Raw genomic sequence first — 21,677 nt, forward strand, 5'->3', positions numbered from 1 at the left:
TTTTCCCACGCCCTTGCATGCCGCATCGGGAACATGACTCGAGTTTACTCAATGTTTTTTCCTTACAAAATTGTTTGTTTTTGTAGAACCATGACATGTCCACCCACCGGGTTTCGGGCTTTAAACGGTGCACTGATTGCGAGGCCAAAATGTTGGTGACCCACCCCCACGTCATCTGTCTGTGGTTTTTGTGTTTGACTCATGACACAGAGACCTGTGCGTCGAGCGCCAAGATGCAACCGAAGTCCCTGCATGAGAGAGCCGAGACTGAGGCGCCCAACCCCAAGAAAGGTGAAGACAGACATCGAAAGAAAACAAAGAAACGGTTCCAGTCCAGGAGCCATTCCTCTTCGTCTTCCTCATGGAAGAAGAAGCAACGCCACGACCATCGGAGGGAGTCAAGCTCATCCCTTGAAGGGACCCACCAATCGCGAAGAGTGGGAGAGTTTTAAAAAAGAAATGCTTAACAGGTGGCTGTCGGCGCGGTCTCCACCCCTCCGACTAGCAAGCTTTGGCAGCAAAAGTGGCACTCGGCACGTCCGGTCCCATGCTATACACTGAATCGACGTTATCAACGTTGATGAAGCCTTTAGGCTCGACACCAAAAAAGGCAGGAAAGTCACCTTCCGAAAGCCAGCTTAAGGCTGCCTCTGACGACGACCATCATCCTTCAGAGCAATCGGCGTTGGTAACTATGTCGTCGGCTTCGAAAGGCACACTGCCGGTGCTAAAGCCTGCTAAATTGGCGGCCAAAACCATTGCATCTGGGGACAAACCCTTGATGTCGACTACTGACAACAGTTCTTTTCAGCTGCTATCGAGGTTAGGGTTTTTTGGTACTATGCGATCGATCTTCGGCTTCGACCAGCCGATGACCACAATGACGTCGACCCTATTTTCACAGCAGCCGGCGGTGTCAATTATTTCAACGATCAGGCTAATCTATTGCCACTGGCCCAAGTGCTCCAGGATGCCTGTGGTCTAATACGCCTCTAGACCTTGACATGCAGCAAATCCAACCCTACACTCATGCTAATGTTAAGTATAGGGCATTGTTAGAGAGGGTTGTAGACGCCCTTGGGCTGAAGTCATCCACCACACCCCTTCAGGGGTATGACCTGACAGACATCTTAGTTGACTGCCCGGCAGTTGACCATAACATGCCTTTCAATCAGGCCATAGCAGATCCCTTAGCCTCTTTATAACTACACACTTGCACGTCTCCCCCATGAATTTCAATTTCACTGGGAAGTGCAGGCCAGCAAGAGGGCCTTCCTCTCTACACACCCTTCCTCAGAAGTGCATGTGGTACAAGCTGCCAGGATATCCACCAGACCCCACGGCATCAACGTCAAATCTCCCTCCGGATAGGGAGGGAAAGAAGTTAGACGCTTTAGCCAAGAAAGTTTTCACTTCTGGCAACATGGCACTCAAGGACACAAAAATATTCTTATGGTTTGTGGAAAGTTGTGGAACATGCAGCAGAATATGTCCCTGAGCTTTAAACGGTGCACTGATTGCGAGGCCAAAATGTCGGTGACCCACCCCCACGACGTCTGTCTGTGGTTTTTGTGTTTGACTCATGACACAGAGACCTGTGCGTCGAGCGCCAAGATGCAACCGAAGTCCCTGCATGAGAGAGCCGAGACTGAGGCGCCCACCCCCAAGAAAGGTGAAGACAGACATCGAAAGAAAACAAAGAAACGGTTCCAATCCAGGAGCCATTCCTCTTCGTCTTCCTCATGGAAGAAGAAGCAACGCCACGACCATCGGAGGGAGTCAAGCTCATCCCTTGAAGGGACCCACCAATCGCGAAGAGTGGGAGAGTTTTAAAAAAGAAATGCTTAACAGGTGGCTGTCGGCGCGGTCTCCACCCCTCCGACTAGCAAGCTTTGGCAGCAAAAGTGGCACTCGGCACGTCCGGTCACATGCTATACACTGAATCGATGTTATCAACGTTGATGAAGCCTTTAGGCTCGACACCAAAAAAGGCAGGAAAGTCACCTTCCGAAAGCCAGCTTAAGGCTGCCTCCGACGACGACCATCATCCTTCAGAGCAATCGGCGTTGGTAACTATGTCGTCGGCTTCGAAAGCCACACTGCCGGTGCTAAAGCCTGCTACATTGGCGGCCAAAACTATTGCATCGGGGGACAAACCCTTGATGTCGACTACTGACAACAGTTCTTTTCAGATGCTATCGAGGTTAGGGTTTTTTGGTTCTATGCGATCGATCTTCGGCTTCGACCAGCCCGATGACCACAATGACGTCGACCCTATTTTCACAGCAGCCGGCGGTGTCAATTATTTCAACAATCAGGCTAATCTGTTGCCACTGGCCCAAGTGCTCCAGGATGCCTGTGGTTTGATACGTCTCTAGACCTTGACATGCAGCAAAGCCAACCCTACACTCATGCTAATGTTAAGTATAGGGAATTGTTAGAGGGGGTTGTAGACGCCCTTGGGCTGAAGTCATCCACCACACCCCTTCAGGGGTATGACCTGACAGACATCTTAGTTGACTGCCCGGCAGTTGACCATAACATGCATTTCAATCAGGCCATAGCAGATCCCTTAGCCTCTTTATAACTACACACTTGCACGTCTCCCCCATGAATTTCAATTTCACTGGGAAGTGCAGGCCAGCAAGAGGGGCCTTCCTCTCTACACACCCTTCCTCAGAAGTGCATGGGGTACAAGCTGCCAGGATATCCACCAGACCCCACGGCATCAACGTCAAATCTCCCTCCGATTAGGGAGGGAAAGAAGTTAGACGCTTTAGCCAAGAAAGTTTTCACTTCTGGCAACATGGCACTCAAGGCCACAAAAATATTCTTATGGTTTGTGGAAAGTTGTGAAACATGCAGCAGAATATGTCCCTGAGGTTGCTATGAAGGACGGCATTGTACAGCTGGTGGAGGATGGGAAGGAGGTAGCTAAGCAGTCATTGCAGACGGGCCTGGACATTGCGGACTGCATTGGCCACTCAATGGGGTCTGCGGTAGTTATGAGGAGGCAATCCTATTTGAAAACCTCTGGGTTCTCCCCAAATGTTCAAAACCGCCTGCTGGACATTCCTTTTGAGGGAGATTTCCTCTTTGGACAAAAGGCGGATCACCCTTTAGAAAAATTCTAAGATTGCTGCTAAGTCACTGGGCCTAGCTGTTCAACCGCCAAACCTGCTTTCAGCTTTGCCTCAAGGGGCAGAGGCTATAGGCGTTATAATGACAATGATGTGAGGGGCTTCAAGAGGTCAAGAGAGAGCGGCAGGGGCGGCCACGTTCTGTAAGCCGCTTTGATTTCCACTCCCACGACTTACCGGTTGGTGGACGGTTGGCAGGGCATTGACTCCAGTGGCAGGAGATTACCTCTAATGCCTGGGCCCTGCAGACAATTCAGTGGGGTTATTGTCTTCCCTTCTTGAGAAAGCCACCGGAAAGATCCCCACCTCTCCCAATCCAACCGGGACAGGAGCTCCAGGAAGAAAGGAGATCCCTGTTGTCTAAGGGTGTCGTGGAAGAGGTACCTCCCGAACAGAGAGGGTTGGGCTGGTATTCCCAGTATTTTCTGGTGCCCAAAAAGGGAGGAGGTCTCCGTCCCATTCCGGACCTCGGGCCTTGAACAAGTTGCTCAGGAAAGACAAGTTCAGGATGGTGACGTTGAGAGAGATTCTCCATGCTCCCGAACTTCAAGACTGGCTGATGTCGATAGACCTACAGGACACCTATTCCCATATGCGGATACATCAAAAGCACAGGAGGTTCCTACGTTTCCTCATAGGAGACAAGTACTATCCATTCAAAGTGCTACCCTTTGGATTGACCTCCGCTCCGAGGGTCTTCACTAAGCTCATGGCTGTTGTTGCGGCTCATCTCAGGAGATCCGGGGACCACGTATTTCCTTACCTGGACAACTGGCTGATCCGGGGGAAGTCAGCGGGGCCGGTTTTGTCTCATCTGGTGCACTCCTGTCTGCTACTGTGCAGGCTGGGCTTCTCCCTGAACTAGAAGTCTCACGTGACACCAATCAAAAGGCTCCTCCAGTTCATCTGAACAGTCCTAGACATTCGGATAGGGATGGCTTTCCCACACAAAGAGAGAGCCAAAAGCATAAAGCAGATGGTACATTTGTTCTGGAAACACGCCACTTTACCAGTGGCTTCCTTCCTCTGCCTCTTATGTCTCAAGGCATCCTGTATTTTTCTAGGGCCAGAGGCCAGGCTGCACATGAGATCCTTCCAGTGGCTATTACGGAATCAATGGCCTCAGTATCTGGGAGCCCACACAGATCCTCTCCACGTGACCAACCGAGTGGTCCTCGACCTAGGCTGGTGGGACAACTGCAGCAACTTTATGGCGGGAGAACCCTTCTGGCCCCCTTGCCCTCAGACCCGCGTGGTCATGGATGCGTCACTGAAGGGTTGGGGCGCTCACTGCGAGGATTTGTAGGTGAGTGGCCCTTGGGCCACGACAGAAGCCAAGTGGCATATCAACAGACTAGAGTTGCGAGCCATCAGGCTAGCCCTGCGGGCTTTTGCCCCATCTCTCAAGGGGAAGTATGTCCTCATTCTAACGGACCATGCACTACCTGAACAAACAAGTTGGCATGCACTCCCGTCCACTTTGCACAGAGGCAATGCTACTGTGGTTCTGGTTGCTAGAGAACAGAAACTCGGTCTCTGCAGTTCATCTGGCAGGGACGGAGAATGGTTTGGTGGATGCTCTGGGCAGACAGAGCACAGACTCACATGAGTGGTAAGTGGGTCAGGGAGCCCTGGAAGAGGTCTTCTCTCTTTGGGGTGCCCCAGCGGTGGATCTGTTCGCCACAGAATCCAACGGGAAATGCAAACAGTTTTACTCGAGGGAATTCCCAGCGAACGGCACCCTTGGGGGTGTGTGATGTGTTGCCCCGACGTCCGGATTTCCTGACCCAGTCGGAAGGTCGGGTGCTTCACCGACTCCAGATTCCCTCAATCTACATGCTTGGCTCTTGACAGGATGAGATATGATGACTGGGACCTCTCATAGGAGGTGCTTGAGGTGTTGCTGGCTTCACGCAGACCTTCTACTAGACCTTCTACTATTACTGTAGGTGGAGAAGATTTGAGGTGTGGTGCAGGGAACGCAAGATTGACCCTATCTGTTGCCCCACCACTGTTACGCTCACCTGGTATCCACGGGGACGCCACCCAGCCAGTTGGTCGTTGGTGCCCTTCCCAATGATTCCCTGGTGTGGTCTCGGTGTAGATGGGATTCCGCCTGGAAATGAAGACTATATTAGGAGTGAGCATCCAAGGTAAGTTTCCCCCACTTCCCTTGTGTTTCGAGCCCCTCCAGGTTCTCTTCTCACCTGGATATCGGAATCGGTGGGCTCTCCGTCCTGCTCTCTGGGCAGGGGCACGTTGTCTTTTGTGGGCACGGGCGGTCCAGTTACTTCACTGACTGCTGCCCTTGTAGTGTCTTTCAGGTAGGTCTTTTTGCGATGGATGGCGTCGTAATTCTTGCATGCCTTTTCTCCGTTCTAAATGTCTCTTTTTTAATCTCCCTAGGAGCGTGGAGTGTCCGCTTGGAGAACTGGATATGCTGGTTCTCACCGGGAGATGATGGCGCGCTATAGCATAATGATACCGTAAGGAGGCGCTTTGCGTAGCGCAGCAATGTCTTGTCCTCACTGACCTGTGCTTTTCTCTTTTCGTAGGTCGGTAGGTTGGTTCCCAGCGCAGATGGAGTTCCGGAGCTATGCCAGCTGAAAAGCAACCATCCAGGTAAGTCTTTAAGCGCTTTGTGGTTGTAATGTCTCCACTACCTCCTTTAATGATGTCTTTCTCCTTTTCTCAGGTTCTTCAATCCGGGCGGTGAACTCCATCAACAGAGCTGCCCAGGAGCTGCGAGCAGTGAAGGATGATGAATGCAGGTAAGATTCTGCTGCTAATGATGTTCTTGGTTTTTCTGCAGGTCTAGAGTTCACCAGGCTCGCGAGAAAGCTGGACACAGTGAAAGTCACGTTGCTAGAAGCAAAGTAATGCAAAGCGTGTTGTTTTGTTCGGGTGTGGTTGAAATAGCCACTGTAAAGTAGTCCGGGTAAAGTAGCACCTAGGCCACCACACCCAAAACACTAGACCGCATAGCTTGGTTCTAGGAATCAAGCTATGTGGATGCCTCCATGTTGGCTGAAAGCCTAAATAAAGTAGTTCCTCAAGCAGATGTCTTTCTTTACTGATGAGCTTGGCGCCAAAGGTGCCAGGACTGGCCCCAAGAGGGCCTGAGAAGTGGATGCCAGGCCTTATTAGTGATCCGAGCCCTGATTCCACCTGGCCAATGGGCGTGCCAGTGGGGATCAGGGCTGAGGGTCGTGACAGCACTCCCCCCAAGGCCCCTCCCAAGGTGTGTCTCCTGCCTGGTCCAGGTTTAGTTGGGAAGTTCTGATGAAGCTTCTTGATCAGACGTGGTGCATGGATGTTCTCACTGGGTTCCCAGGATCTATCTTGAGTCCCAAACCCCTTCCAGTCGACGAGATAGTACAACTTGGCTCTAGACCTGAGAGAAGTCTGGGATAAACTGGCGGTAAAAGTTTGCAAAGCCTAGCATGCTCTGTATCCCCGTCAGAGATGTTGGTGATGGCCATTTTAGAATAGAGTCAACCTTATGAACGTCCATTCTGATGCCTTTCGGCAAAAGGATGAAACCAAGGAATTCTACTTCGGTGACGTGAAAAAAACATTTCTCCAGCTTTGCATACAAAACGATGTTGCCGGAGCTTGGTGAGGACTGAACGAACATGCCTGATATGATCTTGTTTTGAGGCTGAGTAGACCAAGATGTCATCAATGTACACTAAGGCGCAAAGGTTAATCAGTTCTCTCAAGACATCATTCATGAAATATTGAACCGCTGCGGGAGCGTTACATAAGCCAAAAGGCATGACTTGATATTCAAACAAGCCAGATTTGGTGCGGAAAGCGGTTTTCCACTCATCTCCACTTCTGACCCGGACCAGGTGGTATGCTCCCCGAACGTCTAATTTGGTATAGATCTGGGAATTTTTGACTTGGTCTAGCATTTCTGGGATAAGAGGCAAGGGGTAGGGATTCTTCACGGTTATCTGGTTTATTGCGCGGTAATCAATACAGGTCCTCAAGTCCCCTTCCTTTTTCGGTACAAAGAACAAAGGACTGGCTGCTTGGGACTTAGATGGGCGGATAAATCCTTTTGCAAGGTACTGGTCCAAATACGATTTCAGGTGAAGGTTTTCTGGTTCGGTAAGAGCGTAGATTCTGCCGCAAGGGATTTGTGCCCCAGGAATAAAGTCAATTTGACAATCATAAGGTCTATGCGGCGGCAATGTGTTAGCCTGGTATTTTTGGAATACGTCCAGAAAGTCACGATATTCATCTGGCAAAGTATTAGTTACTCCCAGAGTAGAGGCTGTAGCATTGGAAGTCTTGGAGACACAGGAGTCTGGTTCCGGGTCAGGAGAGTAGCAAGTTAGGGAGCAGTTGCTAGAGAAGGTTAATTTCTGTGCCCGCCAGTTTATCAAAGGGTTTTGAGCAACCAACCATGGCATCCCTAGTATCAACCGGAACTAAGGTGGATTTATAAGATCGAATGAATTACACTCCCGATGTCCATCCTGGCACAGCAAGTTTACTACTGCTGTGCACTGGGTTACTGGTCCGGAGGCGATTTCTGTCCCATCCACGGTAGTCACCTTGTCCCTGGTAGACTTAGAACACAAAGGGAGCCCCATCTCTGCTGCCAACTCTTGATCTATATAGTTAACAACTGCTCCACTGTCGATGTACGCTTTTACGGCATGCATCTTTGACGATAGTTGGTGATTTATTAAGATCACAGGTATCGCAATGTGTGAGGTCAGTGGCTCTTTCTCATCTCTGAGAAACTGACCTCTATGGTTGCCGAGCTTGGTAGTTTTCCGATTCCTTAACTTCATCCTTTTCTGTGGCCCGACTGTCCTCCTTGGGGGTTTTATTGGGCAGTCTTTCAGAAAATGTCCTGGTATTCCACAATACAAACAAAGTTGCAGTTGTCTTCATTTATCCCGCTCTTGTTTTGTTAATGGAGGTCGTATCCCTCCGATCTGCATGGGTTGTACGGCGTTGTCTGGCCCCCGTGGCGCATTGTCTTTAGGCCAAACATAAACTACTCAAGAGTCTGCTTTGGATCGTTCTGCTTTTCGGTCCTGCAACCGATGGTCTAGCTGCACAACCAGATTTATGAATTCAATACAGTCTCTGGGGGGATCAACTACCTGGGCCAAGACGTCCTTTAATTCGCCTCGTAAGCCTCGATGGAATAACATTGGTTTTTTGTTTTCAGGCCACCTGGCTTCAGCAACCAGTCTATTGAAAGTCGCAATGTATGTTAACAAGTCTTGGTTCCCCTGCCGGAGGGATAAAAGTTTGTTATCCACTGCTTGTTCCCGGGTATGGCGAGCAAACAGTTTTTCCATATCTCTCTGGAACCCCCCCATAGGCCTGTAACAACGGATTATCACCAACGGCACCGACCAATCCGCTGCACTTCCACTCAAGTATGATAGGATGAAAGTTACCCGAGCTTGATCATTTGGAAATGCCCCAGGGCGACAAAGGAAGTGAAAGCGACACTGATTTATGAATGCTGCATACTTCCGTGGGTCGCCCAAAAACCTTTCTGGTGGTTCCAGGGGAACTGTTCCAGGCAGCGTGATCTGTACTGGTGTGGGGGTATAAGATGGTGGGATAGGATTTTGCATCGGTGGATTTCCTCTCGGCAGAGGAGTCTGCCCTGCCTGCGATTGCAAGAATTGTCTGCTGATTTCATTGGTGCGCTCCTTGGTCACTATTAGGTCTCTCCGGAGTGCATTAGTCTCTTGTCGGGCTGAATGAACCTCAGCACGAAGGTCCCCCAACAATTGGGCCAATTGGTCGATTTCTGATGTTTCCATGGCGTCCATGTGGATTATTTATGTGAGGCTTCGCATTATGTTACGCCCACCTGGTATCCACGGGGACGCCACCCAGCCAGTTGGTCGTTGGTGCCCTTCCTGATGATTCCCTGTTGTGGTCTCGGTGTCGATGGGATTCCGCCTGGAAATGAAGACTATATCAGGACTGGGCGACCAAGATAAGTTTTTCCCCACCTCCCTTGTGTTTCCAGCCCCTCCAGGTTCTCTTCTCACCTGGTTGCTGGAATCGGTGGGCTCTCCGTCCCGCTCTCTGGGCAGGGGCGCGTTGTCTTTTGTGGGCGCGGGCGGTCCAGTTACTTCATTGACTGCTGCCCTTGTAGTGTCTTTCAGGTAGGTCGTATTGCCATGGATGGCGTCGTAATTCTTGCATGCCTTTTCTCTGTTCTAAATGTCTATTTTTTATCTCCCTAGGAGCGCGGAGTGTCCGCTTGGAGAACTGGATATGCTGGTTCTCACCGGGAGATGAGGGAGCGCTATAGCGCTATGATGCGGTAAGGAGGTGCTTTGCGTAGCGCAGCAATGTCTTATCCTCACTGACCTGTGCTTTTCTCTTTTCGTAGGTCAGTAGGTTGGTTCTCAGCGCAGATAGAGTTCCGGAGCTATGCCGGCCGAAAATTAACCAACCAGGTAAGTCTTTAAGCGCTTTGTGGTTGTGATGTCTCCACTATCTTTCTCCTTTTCTCAGGTCCTCCGATCCGGGCGGTGAACTCCACCAACAGAGCTGCCCAGGAGCTGTGAGCAGTGAAGGAAGATAAATGCAGGTAAGATTCTGCTGCTAACGATGTTCTTGGTTTTTCTGTAGGTCCGGATTTTCACCAGGCTCGTGAGAAAGCTGGACACGGTGAGCGTCACGTTGCTAGAAGCAAAGTAACGCGAAGCGTGTTGTCTTGTTCGGGTGTGGTTTAAATAGCCACTGTAAAGTAGTCCAGGTAAAGTAGTCCCTAGGCCACCACACCCAAAACACTAGACCGCATAGCTTGGTTCTAGGAATCAAGCTATGTGGATGCCTCCATGTTGGCTGAAAGCCTAAATAAAGTAGTTCCTCAAGCAGATGTCTTTCCTTACTGATGAGCCTGGCGCCAAAGGTACCAGGACTGGCCCCAAGAGGGCCTGAGAAGTGGATGCTAGGCCTTATTAGTGATCCGAGCCCTGATTCCACCTGGCCAATGGAGTTGCCAGTGGGGATCAGGGCTGAGGGTCGTGACAACCACTACAGTGATGGAGTTCTTCTGTCACTGGCCTCAGCAGGCCTTCAGGTTACCACAGTCAAAGGGTATTTGGCTGCCTTGTCTCCGTTTAAAAGGTCCCCAGATCTGGGTTCTTTGTCCAGCATGAGGTCTAGCATGGATTCACATGCTCATGAATATCCCCGTCGTCAGGCTGGGAATACTTGGTAAAAGAAAAACCAGTTTCACTTTCACTTTCAAACTGTAGTTCTCCTCTACACCAATCACTGTCCTCTGGGTCATAATGCCCCCATCCAATGACAGTCAACAAAAACGAGCATTAGAAGCTCAATGGCTCAAACACAAATCTAATGATACCAGGAACTCCTGAAATCAGGATGATAAATCCTATAAATCTCTAATTCTGGACACAAAAAAGAACTTCTTTAATGCCCAAATGGAGTCATCTTCCAATCATACAGGGAAGCTTTTCGAAATCCTAAAGTCTCTTGAAAAACCTAATGTATCTCAGATCTCTTTTATACCTACTAGCCTAGATTGTTCTACAATACAGGACGCCCTTGACGCAAAAATATAAAATGCTCAAAACAAAATAACAACAGCCCAAAATTGCAACTCCTCTCTCATGAAAGAGGCCTATCTAGAACCCAGAGGACAAGACTTCCGGGAGTTTACTTTCACTCAAATATCTGTCCACAATATGGCCAACATGCTATTCTCCTTGCATCCTACCTTTTGCCCATACAATCTCCTCCCAACAAAACTGATTCTGGAACACAAAGCCTTATTTGGCCCATTTTTGACACGTCTAATCAACGCTTCTTTTAGGGACAATCCCGTACCTAATGACATCAAAAAAGTCACAGTCACCCCTATTCCGAAAAAACCTAACATTGATCCCAGAGAACCAAGTAATCTGAGACCCATCACCAACTGCAATTTCTTCTAAAGATTCTTAACAAATTTGCCACCATCCAGCTACATACTTTTGTGGAGTCCAGTTGCATCCTACACAGCCGTCAATCTGGTTTTCGACTATCATTTAGCACTGAGACAGCCCTCGTCGACCTTCAGACTGAAATGCTGAAGATCATGGAAAGAGGGAAACCCGGGATGTTGATTTTACTGGACCTCTCTGCGGCCTTTGATCTGACAGACCATGAACATCTGCGTACTTTCTTAAAAGACCCAGGCCATTGTTCCAAGGAAGTGGTGGACTGGCTCCACTCTTTCCTTTCAAATCAAGAATCCAGAATACAGTGGGGATCTGCCCTCTCTTCCTCCACAACTATCCACTGCGGAGTACTCTAGGGTGCCTCTATTTCACTGGTGCTTTTCAACATATACATCTGATCCCTCTGTGCACTTCTTGACAATCTGATGCATTTTTCACAAACTACGCCGATGACACCCAAAAATCATGGAATTCACTGTGGCAATTACGCCACAGACTCTAAAACTTTGTCTAACATCTATTGTCACATCGAAAGTTGGATGTCAGAGAACTGGTTTTGCCGAAAAGGCAGTAAGACGGAGCTAATGATCTTTGGATCTAAACAGGCTCTGGATAAACTGAGCACAGATTACAGCAGTTTCCTAATAAGTGACAATGCAATTAGAATCCAACAGAAAGTAAAACCTATGGGGGTTCAGTTCGAGGCTTCTCTTAACGTAGATGCTCACATAACATATGTAAATCACACATGTAACTGCTATCTACGCCTCCTTAAGAACATCTGCCCAAGAACATCCGAGAGGAACTGTGCCACCATCGCTCAAGCCACCATCCTGACCAGATTAGACTACTGCAACTCATGTGGAGCTTCACTCTCCAACCTTAAGAGATTTTAGGTGATCCAAAATGACTCAGTTCAAATTGTTACCGAAAGCACTCACAGAAGAACCCACATATCAGATCACAGGAGAAAACTTCACTGGCGGCCAATCCGGGAACGTATTGGTTTCAAAATAGGCACCATGATTCACTGTTGTCTTTTCAGCCTAATACCAGAGTATCTTAAACCATTGGCACCATTGTACCAAACCACCAGCTTTTCTAGCATAGGGCTGATACAGGGTCCCATGGTCATGATCACAAATGGCCTCAGCAGATCCTTTCCCGCAAAAGCAGCCTTCTTATGGAATGCCCTGGCTCTTGCACTCAGACTTGAACCAGATTTAAAACTTTTCAGGAAAGCTCTGAAAACCTTCCTCTTTGAATGATTTAACATCATGCACCCGCTAACCTCCTAGCTCTGCCTGTCCTGTTTTATATGTTCAGTCCAACTATGTTAATGTCTGCGCCCAGATGCCTGTGCCTGTGATCTGTCGGTGCATTACAAATATATAAATATAAAAATAAAATTAAAACCAGTCCTCTCCCAAAGCCCCACCTCTGGCAGCCATCTTCAAATTTTTACCACACGCTTCAATGTTGGGGGTGCTCAAGTTTGCTCTCTGAGCAATTTAGTACATTTTACCAGATTTGTTTGCAGAAAAGTTCAATTTTTGTGTCGAAGAGCCGCATGTTCTTTTCCTCATCGGCCGGCAACGAGGATCTGTTGACTGTGAAGTTTCGTGCCCCTCAAGGGCAAGTTTTCATCAAAGTTTCCAGAAGACGCCCTTGGGCCTACTTCACGCCATCCGACCATGTCGGAGGAGAAGAAGGGGGGAAGGACCCTCTTCAAGCACTGCACCAAATGGTGGCTACGGAATGTCTTTATGGAAGACAAACATCTGCAATGTCTTTACTGCCTGCACCCAGACCACATGGAGGTGGAGTGCAAGATATGCCTGGGCTTTTCCAAGAAGATGATGAAAGACAGGCACAGCCGGCTGGTGGCATGGCTGAATTCTAACAGGGCCTCTGCCTCATGTTCCGAGCCTCACCCAAGACCATCCGGTCTGAAGAGCGCCCTTCTAAGTCCTTTGAGATTGGCCCATCCGCGGGGGTCCAAGATAAGGCCCAGAGTTGCAAGTCCAAGTCCACCGGATTCGCTGCTGCCACGGGCCCCAGGTTGGATAGGCTATGATCACCATCACCGTCCGCCTTCATAGCTAGCCGTCAATCAAGGTCCTCCTCAAAGAGGAAGTTATCCACCCCAGCTAAGACACGGGAGAAGTCAGACAGGTCTAGCCCAGAGGAGGAGAAGAAGGCTGCGCAGCCCAAACAGGCTCCATAGGCTCATCCAAAGTCCTCGTCGGTCACTTCGTCGGCAGCTATGGTGACAACCAATGCTGCGGTGGGAGCTGATCCTACGAGGGTGGCTCCTGCAGCGCATAGGGTGTCCATGCCCCGTGGAGGCACATGACCGCAGATGCATCAGCGAAGGCTGTAAGTGCCTCTGGAGGGGTAAAGACTCTGGTCCAGGTCATGGTTCAAGACTCTCAGGGTGGAAAAAGGGGGTGGGGCGGGGAGGCCCTGAAACAGCCCTCCAAGGTTGTTCATGGAAATTTCATCCACGGACGACGACGACTAAGAGTCAGTTCATACGGTCCACAAGGACGACTATGACGATGGCGTTGCAGGGCCTAGCGCTCTGTTGCTCCATCCTCAGCCAAAGGACATTTCCGTGGACATTCTCTTGACTCTCCAGGCCCTGGTGACAGAGATTCAACAGAGATTGCCACCAGCACTGGCACCCGTAGCGCTGCAGTCTCCTGAACAGCATCCACGTAAAATGAGAAAACGCTATCTGACGCTTCCGCATTAGCCTCCGCCACAACGGCGGGACCCGACTCCTACAGCGGACCTGGAAGAATCGCCACAGTTGGATGCTCCTCATAGAGTTTCTCCCTCGTATGAGGTGGGATCGTTCCACTCCATGATCTGCAGGGTCTCTGAGCTGTTCCAGCTGGCGCCGAAGAAACAAAGAAGGAGGGTTTCTTGCATCAGCTGTGAGAATACAAGAGGAAGACGATCATGGTGGTACCCTTTCTGGACGACAATTGGGAGTAGGGCCTGGCCCTCATGAAGAACCCATGCACGGCTCCACCCAAGTGAGACAGGTTGGAGAAGAAGTACAGGGAGCCGGACACCACGCCCAAGTGACTGAGGTCTCAACCATCACCAGACTCTGTAGTCTTGGCTGCCGCAAGGAAACGTTTGGCACATAACCCAGCCTCATAATTAGCAGTCCCCCCGGACAGCGAGGGAAAGAAGATGGATTCCATGGGGAAGAAGGTCATTTGCACAGCGGCATCCACAATCAATGTGGCCAAATCATGTCTTGGTACGAGCTGTGGTACAAGCTTGGCCCGACCCCAACAAGAAAATGGAAGCTCTCGCCCTCTTTCACGAAGAAGAAGTGGCTAGGGACCATGCTGTCTCAGTGGCAGTGGACATCGCTGATATGGGTTTCTGGCAGATGGGGAACGGAGACTGCTTTTATCGGCAGGGATGGTTGTATGCCACTAACTTTTGTCAGGATGTTCATGCGAAGGTGCTGAACATGCCTTTTGACGGCGAGAATCTGTTTGGGAAGGCGTTTGATGAGTCCCTCCAAGACATAAAAACAGATATGGAGACGGCACATTTCCTGGGCACCCTTCAGCAGCATCATTAGTCTTCTTTTCATTCCATGAGGAGAAAGTCGAGCAGATCATCCAAATGTTTCTCCACGTCATCCAGGCAACTTCTCCCACCCTCCACGCAGGAGGCCTACAGGGGCCGCTCCCAGGCCTACGGTAGCGGAGGTCAGTATTGCCGTCGCCTGCAGGCAGGGCCCCAGCACCCAAGCAGGCGTGAACTGGCCAAGACATCAGGCCCCCACTCATGCACCCCAGTGGGAGGCCGGCTGATGAGGTTCATCAGCGAGTGGAAGAAGATCACCACCTACAGATGGGTGCTAGACGCTCTCGCCCAGAGGGCACACCTAGGAGTTCCAACGCAGGTGCCCTTGCATTCTACCTGTTCCCCGACAGGAGCAGCACATTCCTCAATGTGAAAGTGCGAGTGATGTTACAGTGAAGGGGGAACAAGCTTGTTCCCCAATGGCTCTGGGGCTCCGGAGTCTATTCCAGATACTTTCTGGTAAGAAAGAAGACAGGGGGTTGGAGAACCATCTTGGACCTACGCCACCTGAACAAGTACCTGAAGTCCCAAAAATGTCTGGATGGTCACGTTACAGCACTTGCTCAGCCAACTGGAAGAAGGGGATTTCTTGATGTCATTGGACCTGGCGAACGCTTACTTCCATGTCCCCATTCACAGAAACATCGAAAGTTCCTACGGTTTGTGGTGCAAGGCCAGCACTGCCAGTTCAAGGCCCTGCCATTCGGCTTGAAATCAGCCCCAAGGGTGTTTACAAAATGCCTGGCCACGGTAGCGGCTCATCTGCGTTGGCAGGGCAAACATGTATACCCATACCTGGACGATTGATACGTGACTGCTGTTGGGAGCTCACCGACGAGCACACGAACGGAACTAAATGACTACTGACGGAGCTTTGTTTCTCCGTGAACTATCCGAAGTCATGCTTGACGCCATTGGAGAACGCACTGTTCCTCAGTGCCAGACTCAACACAGTGTCTTGTCTGGCGTTGCCCTGAGAGGAGAGGCTAGTAGCCATTCACGGGAAGATGCAACGGCTGTCGTCAGCAAAGAAGCCACGGTTCGGGCCATCAAGTTGCTTCTGGGCATGATGTGATCCTGCATCTACCTCGGCTGTCTCTGCATAATGCAGATGCGACCCCTACAGGAATTCTTGGGTGCACGTTGGATACAAGTGTCCGGAGGTTTCGCAGACAAGATCCTTCTGAACGAGGAATTCTGGTGGGCTATATAGTGGTGGGGGGCGTACTCTCACATCGCCCATGGGACGGGATTTCAAAGCCCGCCATACCAGGAGACAGTCACCACGGACGCCTCTTTGGAAGGTTGGGGGGCCCACACCAGACATCTACACACCAGAGGTCTGTGGCTTCTAGAGAAGTATCTGCACATCAACATCCTGGAGCTACGGGCAGTGTTCTGGGACCTCAAGTCTTTCCTACTACCTCTGAAGGACAAGGTGGTGAGGATCTTCACAGACAACACCACCACCATGTTCTACATCAGCAAGCAAGGGGGCACTCGGTCCCTAACGCTCTCCAAGGAAGCTCAGGACCTGTGGCACTGGGCCATTGGACAGGGGATGTTCCTCGTCCCTCTCCACGTGACAGGAATCAAGAACACCATCCCAGACTCCCTCAGCAGGGAACTGCTCTCCTGCCATGAGTGGGACATTCGTCACGATCAAGTCGACTGCCTGTTTGCCAAATGGGGAAGACCCCGATCGATCTTTTTGCCACAGCGGCGAACTCCAAATGCCAGAGTTTTGCCAGCAGATTTCATCAACCGAGGAGCTTGGGGGATGCGTTCTCCTTCCCGTGGGAAGGCCTGTTTCTGTATGCCTTTTCCCCATTTCATCACTTGCTACGTGTCATCAACACACTCAAACAGTGTCAATGCACAATGATACTCATCTCCCCGGCATGACCGAGATGGAAATGGTATCTGGACCAGCTCAGCCTGTCAGCGTCGCCTCCAGTCAAGTTGCCAGTACTTCTGAATCTGCTCCCCAGAGAGGGCGGCGCAATCCTTCATCATGACCCATGATTGCTGAACCTGAAGGCATGGTTTCTGCAGCCTTAGAGTTTGGAGGTTATGAGTTGTCCGTGCACTGCCACTGCAAGGAAGTCCTTGCCAAGGTCAGGGCGCCGTCGACTCTAAAGTGCTATGACCATACATGGGCGATCCTTTCTTACTTGCTGTCCTTGACAAGAGCTGGACTGTCTCACACATCCTTCAAGGTACACCTGGCGAACCATCTCCCGCTTCACCAGGTCTCTGGGAAGATCCTCGCTGTGAACCCACAGACTTGTTAAGGACTTCCTCAAGGGACTTTTCCGATCATTCCTGCCGGTGAAAGCTCCCGCCCTGGCATGGGAACTCAACGTGGTTCTGACAAGGCTCATGGAGGCACCTTTCAAACCTATGCAGCAAGCCCCACTCAAGTTTCTCTTGTGAAAAGGACTTTCTTGGTAGCCATCACCTCTGCCAGACGTGTGGGTAATGTCCAGGCCCTATCCTGTAAGCAATCGTATCTGACTTTCACCAAATTGAGGGTGGTACTGCGTACACACCCCTGTTTCATGCTGAAAGTTCAGTCAGAATTCCACCTCAACGAGCCTTTGGTTTTGCCTATTTTCTTCCCAAAACCTTTGTCGCCGGCGGAGAGGGCTTTGCATTCGCTGGATGTTGCTCGTGCTCAGAAGTTCTATGTGGTATGCACAAAGAATTTTCAGTAGACTTCTCAATTGTTTGTGAACTTTGGACCTGTGATCCATTGAAATGCCTTGTCCAAGGCTTCCATCTCAAGATGTCTCTCCGGCTGCATCATGCACTGTCATTGACTGGTGAACCGGCCGCTGCTGGGCCGTCTGAGAGCCCACTGCACTAGAGCGATGCTGCAATGACTGAGTTCCTTTCTGGTGTGCCCCTGCTGGAAATCTGCAGGGCTGCAAATTGGAGGTCCACACATACCTTCACAAAATTCTACTGCATCGGCAGGGATTGCAAGAAGGTGTCCAGAGGCAGCCAAGCAGTGCTACGCAACTTGTTTGCTTGAGGTGAGTCTGTTCCAGGGTAAGTGTTAATTGGGTCTGTTGAGTCTTGCTACCTACCGTGTTTGTGCAATGTGTACTGCTCTGTATTCATTATTCATGAGCATGTGAATCCATGCCAGACCCCATGCTGGAGAAAGTTAAGTTACTTACCTGTAACTATTGTTCTCCAGCGTGGATCTGGCATGGATTCATGTGCAAACCCTCCATCCAGCCCCTCTCTGGCTCTTCTTGGTCATACTGCCACTTTACGTGCTTCCAAATCTGAAGATGGTGGGGCTTAGGGTGAGGACTGTCATTGGATGGGGGCATTATGACCCAGAGCACAGTGATTGGTTTAGAGGAGAAATACAGTGTTAAAGTGAAAGTGAAACTGTTTTTATTTTTACTGAGGATTCCTGCCTGACGACAGGGAATATTCATGAGCATCTGAATCCATGCCAGACCCATGCTGGAGAACAATAGTTACAGGTAAATAACTTAAACCTTGGTCACTATTCCGGTCATAGCCCAATTCTTGAAGGGCCTTCTCAATATGTTTCCAGCAAACCCCTTTTGTTGTTCCACATTGGGACCTTAATCTGGTGTTAACCTTTTTTATGGCTGCTCAGTATGCCAGTAAGGCTATTGTCCCTTTAAACAACCATCTTGGTTGAAATCACGTCAGCCAGGAGAGTTAGTGAGTTGCAGGCATTATGCTGCAAACTGCCATGTATGCATTTTTTTAGAGAAAATGTTTCTCTCAAAGTAAGGTCTGGCTTCCTTGCAAAAATTGTTTCTGAATTTCATCTTTCACAATCTATTTATTTGCCTGTGTTTTATCCTACTCCACACCCCTTGAAAGAGGAGGACCGTTTTCACCGTCTTGACCCAAAAGGATCCTTGAGCTTTTACGTTGCCCGTACATCTGAGCTCCGGAGGACAGACCAGTTGTTCGTAGCCTATTTTCTATCTCGCAAGGGTCTCGCCATAACAAAACAAAACCTTTCACGTTGGATTATTTTATGTATATCTGAGTGTTACCAGTTGGCAGGCAAAGATCCTTTGGCAGGGATCAGGGCGCATTCTACCAGAGGTTTCAGCTTCCACAGCCCTACAGAGGGGGGTTCCTATTAGGGACATTTGCTGTACGGCCACATGGTCTTCCTTACATACGTTTCCCAAGAATTATACTTTGGATGCTGTCCGCAGGGATGTTGCCCGCTTTGGTAGGGCAGTTCTGCAGAACCTACTTGTTTAATACTTTCTGCCCTCCTCCTTTAGCCTAATGCCTTCTGGAGTCAATCAAGATGAGGAATTACTTACCGTGATGATGTTTCTCTGGATTCTTCTCCCACAAATTTCTCATCGTCCCTCCCAGCCATCCCCGCTCAGAAAGTGTTGTGGCTTAACGCTTCTATCTAAGTGAAAAAGATGTTGGTGATGGCTCTGGGGTGTCCGTTTTCACTCATCGTTCAAAAAATGTTTATATGCGATCACCCTGTTGGAATATATCCTTTCTTACATTTTTCACAGGTTGATTAGCCTCCTCCTGTTGGTTTTCCTCTGCAGCGTTCAGGCATGGGGAAAAAAGGAAGGAACTGAAGCATGGCCCGTTCTGACGTGTTATATATCGTACGCCTGATGTCACTTCCGGAGCTGTCGATCCAGCACCGATCAAGGCGGATCGACAGCCAAGTCGAGGTCCACTATGCCACCTGTCGAAATGTTTCCAAACAACAGAGCTGGATGATGGATATCTATTAAGATGAGGAATCTGCGCAAGAGGAATCCATAGCAATATCATTCCGGTAAGTAATTTCTCCATTACAGGCATATGTTTTATGTTGCTTCAGGTCCAAACTTCTACAAACTAGTGTCTTGTGTGGGTTAAATTGCTGATTAAAGCTGTCATTTTATCAAACTCCTATTTTACATTGTTGCTTCCCCTTCTGTGAAGTTTCACTGAAAATGTGTCGATTTTATAGTAGAGCACCACTGCAGGCCATGGAATTAATCCTCCTACTAGGACATTGGTTATTAAAATAACATTGATAATGAACTGGGTCTTAATATCCAATGCTTATTTAGTTTCCTGAAAGAGCAATGAAAACCAGAGCCAACTCTTATGAGCTGGCAGCAAAAAAAGGATTAGTACTATTCTTATCTAATTGCATAATCCACTTTTTTTCACCAGAAGCAACTGAGGTGAGTGCCTCCAACATCTAGACCCCTCCGGGCCTAGTCATCCACCAAACTTGGTGTAAATCGGAGCCCTCAGGCCCCCTTTGCCTGCCCACAGCCCTCGATCCCTCTTCCTGGTCGTGTCTCCCTCCCCGCCTACCATCCCGCCCACCCTGCCCTGATTGGTGCTTTGTTGCAGCCGCTCCAGCCTAGCAGCCTGTGCAACTCCCCGTGTCGCTTCTTTCACCAGAAGCAACTGAGGTGAGTGCATCCAGCATCTAGACCCCTCTGGGCCTAGTCAGCCACCAAACTTGGCAAAAATCGGAGCCCCCAGGCCCCCTTCGCCTGCCCACAGCCCTCGATCCCTCTTCCTGGTCGTCTCTCCCTCCCCACCTCCCATCCCGCCCACCCTGCCCTGATTGGTGCTTTGTTGCTGCCGCTCCAGCCTAGCACCCTGTGCAACTCCCCGTGTCGCTTCTTTCACCAGAAGCAACTGAGGTTGAGTGCATCCAGCATCTATACCCCTCCGGGCCTAGTCATCCACCAAATTTGGCAAAAATTGGAGCCCCCAGGCCCCCTTTGCCTGCCCACAGCCCACGATCCCTCTAACTGGTCGTCTCTCCCTCCCTGCCTCCCATCCCGCCCTCCCTGCCCTAATTGGTGCTTTGTTGCTGCCGCTCCAGCCTAGCAGCCTGTGCAACTCCCCGTGTCGCTTCTTTCACCAGAAGCAACTGAGGTGAGTGCATCCAGCATCTAGACCCCTCCGGGCCTAGTCATCCACCAAACTTGGCGAAAATCGGAGCCCCCAGGGCCCCTTTGCCTGCCCACAGCCCTCGATCCCTCTAACTGGTCGTCTCTCCCTCCCCGCCGAACCATCCCGCCCACCCTGCCCTGATTGGTGCTTTGTTGCTGCCGCTCCAGCCTAGCAGCCTGTGCAACTCCCCGTGTCGCTTCTTTCACCAGAAGCAACTGAGGTGAGTGCATCCAGCATCTAGACCCCTCCAGGCCTAGTCATCCACCAAACGTGCCCAATAACCTCTCTGTGAAAAGATGAATTTAGAAGTGTACCCAATAGCCTCTCTGTGAAAAGTGGATTTAGAAGTGTACCCAATAGCCCAATAGCCTCTCTGTGAAAAGTGGATTTAGAATTACATTTAAAAAGTTGAATTTAGAAGTGCATTTTGAAGTTGCATTTACAAGTGTGCCCAATAACCTCTCTGTGGAAAGTTGAATTTAGAAGTGCATTTAGAAGTTGCATTTAGAAGTGTGCCTAATAACCTCTCTGTGGAAAGTTGAATTTAGAAGTGCATTTAGAAGTTGCATTTAGAAGTGCGCCCAATAGCCTCTCTGTGAAAAGTTGGATTTAGAAGTACATTTAAAAAGTTGAATTTAGAAGTGCATTTAGAAGTTGCAGTTAGAAGTGCGCCCAACAGCCTCTCTGTGATTCTAGAAGTGTGTATTTAGAAGTTTAATTTAAAAATGTGCACAATAGCCTCTCTGTGATTCTAGAAGTGTGCCCAGTAGCCGCTCTGTGAATTTAGAAGTGTGCCCAATAGCCTCTCTGTGAATTAAGAAGTATGCCCAATAGCCTCTCTGTGAAAGTTGAATATAGAAGTGTACCCAATAACCTCTCTGTGAAAATTGAATTTAGAAGTGTACCCAATAACCTCTCCGTGAAGAGTGAATTTAGAAGTGTACCCAATAGCCTCTCTGTGAAATTGAATTTAGAAGTGTGCCCAATAGCCTCTCTGTGAATT

General features: G+C 49.7%; 1 protein-coding gene across 1 annotated transcript in view; it reads left to right on the plus strand.

The window, feature by feature from the left end:
• The window catches only part of ATP8B4 (ATPase phospholipid transporting 8B4 (putative)), a 5,389,235-nt gene that overhangs the window by 4,169,550 nt on the left and 1,198,008 nt on the right, over positions 1–21,677 (plus strand). The window lies entirely within an intron of this gene.

This window comes from Ambystoma mexicanum, chromosome 11, assembly GCF_040938575.1.
Source record: "Ambystoma mexicanum isolate Mex_15411 chromosome 11, UKY_AmexF1_1, whole genome shotgun sequence".
NCBI lineage: Eukaryota > Metazoa > Chordata > Amphibia > Caudata > Ambystomatidae > Ambystoma > Ambystoma mexicanum.